The 5,828-nt window shown below is 37.1% G+C and overlaps 1 protein-coding gene across 1 annotated transcript in view; it reads right to left on the reverse strand.

Annotated features, from left to right (window-relative positions):
* The window catches only part of LOC113075971 (zinc finger E-box-binding homeobox 1-like), a gene marked incomplete at its 3' end in the record, with an annotated part of 27,038 nt that extends 22,479 nt beyond the window's left edge, over positions 1–4,559 (reverse strand). Inside the window, exon 1 of the mRNA XM_026248615.1 lies at positions 4,382–4,559. The remainder of the gene's footprint in view (positions 1–4,381) is intronic.
* Positions 4,560–5,828: the final 1,269 nt, after the last annotated feature.

Here is a 5,828-nt window from a genome sequence, read left to right on the forward strand (position 1 = left end):
GTTCTGAAACAAGCAGTAACATTTTAAAAACATTAGACAAAAGTCCAGCTAAAAGATTAGAAAAAAACATTTTATGCTAATGTTATTATTAAATACCAGATAACATATATAATATAACGAGATGATTTTCTCTTTAATTATAATTTCTTAAATTAATTTTTTTATAACATACAAAACATAAAAGCTTAAAAGAGAATGCCTTATTGTTTTTATTTTATTATTGGCTTTTTGATAAATTGCTGTCAAAATGTCATCTTAATGCATAAATGTAATCACTTTTTCAGCGGAAACAATTATATTGTGATAAATACAGTTATCCAGCATTAAAATGACTTAATTAATTACGTGAGCAATTTCACAATGAAACACACATCTCCTTCGACTCTTTTACGGTCTCAGTCTCTAAACGTTTCAAATGCATTTTTAAGGAAAAGTTTCTGCAGAAATAACTACGTTGTGATATACAGCATTAAAATGACTTCTATTTTGATCCTGATTAATTTTGTCAGCTATTTCTGAGACACTTTTACTGTCAAGTTTTAAACCGATTAAATTTTTTCCAACAGAACGTATATCCTGATATATCATTACTCATAATTAAAATCATATAAATTTAACCAGCAATCTCACAACTGTAAAAGCATATCTTCTGAGACACCTTTACTGTTCCAGTCTCTAACAGTTTACAATAGAAGAGTTGAGCAGAAATTACTATATTGTGACATGTAGAGTTATACAGCGTTATAATTTCATCCCAACTGATTCTCACAGTGGAACACACACATCTTCTGAGCCACTTTAACTGTCCCAATCTCTGTTCCTTTCTTTGATTCCTCCTCGTTCTCTCTCCTGCTGCGTCTGACGCCTCAGTTCTCTCGTTTGGGGAGCACCACTAATAAACCTTGGAGCCTGGACTCCTCGCTGTCTCGCTCTCGCTCAGATCTCTCTGATTTCTTGCCCAGTTCTCTTCTGTTGTCCAAAATGACAAGCGACTTTTTCTTACTCTCTCTCTCTCTCTCTCTCTCTGTGTCTGTCGTTTTCTCGCATTCTGCCCACTGTGACAAGACTGTGCCAGAGACACACACACACACACACACAGCTGGACCCCAGCTGCCTACAAAGTCTGGGGTTTGAAAATCAATGAAGGCGAATGAAGAAAAAGGGAAAAGAGTTTAAATAAACTGGCACTTGAAAAAAGAAAACACAAGAGGCATTTGAAAGAGAGAGAGAGAGAGAAAACACGTTCAGAGAGACAATAGGCAAAAGGAAATGAGCTGTAACTGGACCACTACGTCAAAGACCATCCGTAATCGCAGATAACGAAGATGTGACATTGACATCTTGCTTTAAAATGCCTAAAATCTGATGTCATCCAATCCCAAAGTTTGGGATTGAGTTGTGACTCCCGAGCTGTGACAAACGGGAGTGATGCGGACGCCACCCTGGAGTCAGCTGGTTTTATAACGCAGCACGTCACTTAATCCCCCGTAGAAAAGACCTTCCTCTCGCTATGGAGGATGATGTTGTCGGACTGCACAACATCTGTGGATCTCGTGCTCTTTTTACAAAGCGTTTTCTGTCGCTGGTCAGATGAAAGCGTTCGGTCTTTTTTGAGTGACACCGGTAAAACACAAAACTAAAGAACGGAAAAAAATGTTTAATTTCATGTTTTCAGACGAAATACAGTTGCCCAGCTATCAAACATATGTTCTAAGAACGTTTTGCTAATGTTTTCTAAATGTTTGAAAACTTTTTTAATGATCATGCTAATATTATGGGAACATTCCATTGTAACATTGTATCATTTTACAAACATCATGAGAATGTTACTTTTGAATGTTACTTTTGAACATTCCGAAACAAACAGCAACTATTTAAAAATGTTAGGTGGATGTCCACATAAAAAGTTTTGGAAAAATACATTTTGTGTTAATGCTTTAAGAACATCATTTAAAAGCAGATCATCTGAACAAACATTCCATTGATGCTACTTAAAGAAAAACTGCTCATAACTTTGAGATTTATGATAGCCATATTTGTGAAAATATTCTCTGTTATCTGGACTATCCCACTGTCCACTATCTGCCACATTATCACACACACACACACACACACACACACACACACACACAGATAATCTGAATCAGCAATGTTTAACACTTAATAGTTTAGAAACAAGCTGTTGAGCCATGAAACAAGCAATGAACGCGCCACGTTCCAGAGAAATCTCTCTGCGCTTGTTGCGATTGTGTTTTCTCTCATCACAATCATCTGTTTTGCACATGCACACACACACACACACACACACACACACACATTTTTGGTAAAGAACAGAGAGGGTGACATAATGTAAGGCTGCGTGATCTACAACATTTTGCATGTCATTCCAACATTTTTTGACAAAGTCATTTATTGAAAACACAGATGCACAAACACACCTTACAAATAAAACAAAGACATTTGAACTAAATCAACAGATGTCATGCTGAAGATGAAGACGGTCAGTGTTGTGTTTGTGGTCAGTTAGTGGATGATGAGAACAGTTCATGTGATTCTCAAACCTGTGTGAAACTAGTCTGCATCTCAAGAACTAGCTTTACTGAAGTGTTAATCAAGCTTTTCAGATTCAAATCAGACCACTTTATATGGAAGTGACTTAAAATGTCAAGTCTTTTATAAAAAATTTGATGACTTAGGCTACTTGTAAGACTAGTCGAAACTCCTAAAAAAAGAGGTTGCAAAAGAGGGTTTCTGCAGCAATGCCATAACAAAACCATTCTTTCCTAAATTAACCTCAGTTTTTTCATTTTAATAATCTAAAGGAACTTTTTTATAGATAAAGAAACGTTTATACAATGGAAAAGTTCCATGGAACCGTCAATGCCATAAAGAAGACTTATTTATAAGAGTGTAAGCATTTTATACAACCAGTCGCTGACTTCCTACATCCATTAAAAGCCAGCGGATTCAAACACATTACACATGAAGAAAAGTAATGCTGCGGCAGAGAAAAGACTGACTGAGCAGATGACACTTTGAAAGTTTGGATATTTAAATGACTTCTACTCTATTCATCATGTAAACTGACCACTGATGGAACAAAACAGCTCAAAACTCTCCTATTTATGTTACTTTTTCACACATCAGCAGCTAATAGAGGAATTAGGGAAGCTAGTTTATAATCGGTAGGGTCACGACTCAAAGCTATATATATATATATGAGTTTGTGTGTGAGGTGACACAGTGCCCGTTAGCTCTGACCATCACACACGGTGCGAGGTCGACAGAAATGAGGAAGCTGTCTAACCACACACACACACACACACACACACACACACACACACTGTCCTGCATGCATGTAAAACCAAACACCTTCAGTCATGTATAACACTACAGCTGTCAAGAAACACAATCACTCAGACGGTCCAGCAAAGCTCTTTCACACTTCTTCTTCTAAACCACTTATATATCGCATCTCTGGAACATGCAATAAACGCCGTGAACGATTGTCCCTGATTGTCTTGCATTCATGGATATCAACACACAATCGAAAAACAAATGTGAAATCTGAAACGTATTTGTTCATTGAGTGTGACTTCTGTGGGGTATACATATAACCAGCAAGTGAAGATGGTTGGTCAGAGCTTGAGATGTAACTATAGAGCCAAACAGAGCGACTTTTCTTCAAGAAAACCAAAGGTAACGAGTTCATTTAATCTTATTTACTGAGAAATCTCATTATTAAAATGTCAATAAAATAATAGACGCGCTGCAGGCTTTCTGATTAGTTCAAATTATAAAGTATTAATGCAATTTCAACATAAATGTAAATTAAATAAGCATTTTAATTATTGATTGCACTATACACTTTACAACAATTTCACAAGTACCATACGCCTAAATAAACAGTGAGAGCAAACAATAATTTTAAAGTCAGCTGTAATCTTATAAATCTCTAATATTAGAGTAAAACGAAATCACTGTTCTTCTTATTTAAACGACTTATTTATTTGACAAATACAAATCGAAACGATTTTCTGTTCTTCAATAATAAGACACGAGGATGTGAGGAAGTAGAACAAATGCAGTGCAGCAGAATGTTGTAAAACTCAATGAAAATGTGATGCTGAGGACGGCAGAAATTATGCAAAGAAGACCGCAACTTCTGCAAACTTTAAAGCTGACAGTCAATGCAAGAAAAGAAATGCACGAATGTATTAAAGTTATGCAAGGGTCGGGTACGCATGGGCTTTTCGTGGATTTATAGTTTAGGACGTGCTGTCCAGCTTCGTGCGAATCCAGTTTCTCTAGAGGAATGAATGAGCGCTGAAATAAAGCCGGACTTAGGGACTTCGAAACTTCAGAGAGGTTCGCCACTGACCTTGGTTTCTCCGCGGGTTCGCCTGTTTCCTCCGCTTTCCTCTGCTCCTCTCTGCCATGTCGTGGCCGTGTTTGCCCGGTGAGCGCGCGGGTGAATGACTGAAGCGTCGCTCCGCATCGCTCGCGCCCTGCAGCGCGTGACTGCGGCGGCGCTCAACCCCGCGTCGCGTTCAGCAGCGGCTCTGGTGATGTCATCAGAGGCAGGTCTGCTGTGTCAGCCAAAGAAAGGAAAATTGAAGAACTCAAAACGCGTGGTGTTACAATCTTCTTAAGAGAAAATTACATTCATGTCTATTTTTTTTTTTTTTTTTGGTCATAAAGACAACCGCTACAATTTATCTTATATAGCCCATGTAGTGTTACTAGCCATATTTTAGGTAGGCTATGCGTTGATCTTTTTAAGTGTGCATGCTAAAAATGTAATCAAATTAAATATGCGTGTAGTTTAATGCTTGTTTTTTTATTTAAGAAGCGTGAGACGTTAATAGCTATATGCAACTCAAATATTAGGTTTGCAAAAGTGCTGCAAGTTTACATTTTTGATCATTATATATATAATGTACACATAAGCGAATATTTACCATTTTAAAAAAGGCACCCACAATGTAAAAATAGGAGTATTTTTTGTTTTTGCAATGATAGGCCTTAGTTAGATGTTGTTATTTAGTCATATACATGCACCTCACTATTGTAGTACATTATAAAACATTATGCAATAATAACGCATTGAGTGTAAATTAGTAAATAATTTTTTATTAATATTATTAAATGCATGCCGTTTTGTACAGTAAAGCCCTCCGTACACTTAACAGATAAACACTTGCGTGGCACGTTATATTCCACTTTTAGAATATTACCTTTATTTTAGTGGTTAAACGTTGCAAACGCTCTTTTTATGTACAGGACAGGTAGGCGTTTTATTGGGATCGATCGCACCTGTTCCCGCCTCCCCGCCCCCTTTCCCCTGTTGATCGCTGTAGGAAGTATTGTATTGTCACCTCTTTTGTGCTAGTAATCGAACGGTAATCTGTTTAGCAACTGAAAAAGAAAAACATCAGAAAAACTCAAACACACCGTTGCAGGACCCCTACTTTGGCATTCACGCGCACCAACCCCCACCTGAACGCGCAGCGGTGCCGGAGCGCGCAGTGTCATGATAATGCCCGCGTAATACTTCCTGAGGTGCGCGAGGTAGGGTGGACCTTGAATCCCTAAACACTCCCAAATAAATTAATTTTTCCCTTTTAAATGATTTTAATGGTTAAGTAGGCTAATACTGTTTTGTATTTAATTACATCATAATCTGCCTCTTGTTAATTAATTTTAATATTTATATAAATGTCGTTTTGTTTGCTTGCATTAGCCAAAAACATTGATTTTAAATAACATTTAAATAACAACCATATGTGATATATTACAGTATATTGCCTTCTCTTTGAAAAAGATCG

Source organism: Carassius auratus, unplaced genomic scaffold, assembly GCF_003368295.1.
Source record: "Carassius auratus strain Wakin unplaced genomic scaffold, ASM336829v1 scaf_tig00018167, whole genome shotgun sequence".
Classification (NCBI taxonomy): Eukaryota; Metazoa; Chordata; class Actinopteri; order Cypriniformes; family Cyprinidae; genus Carassius; species Carassius auratus.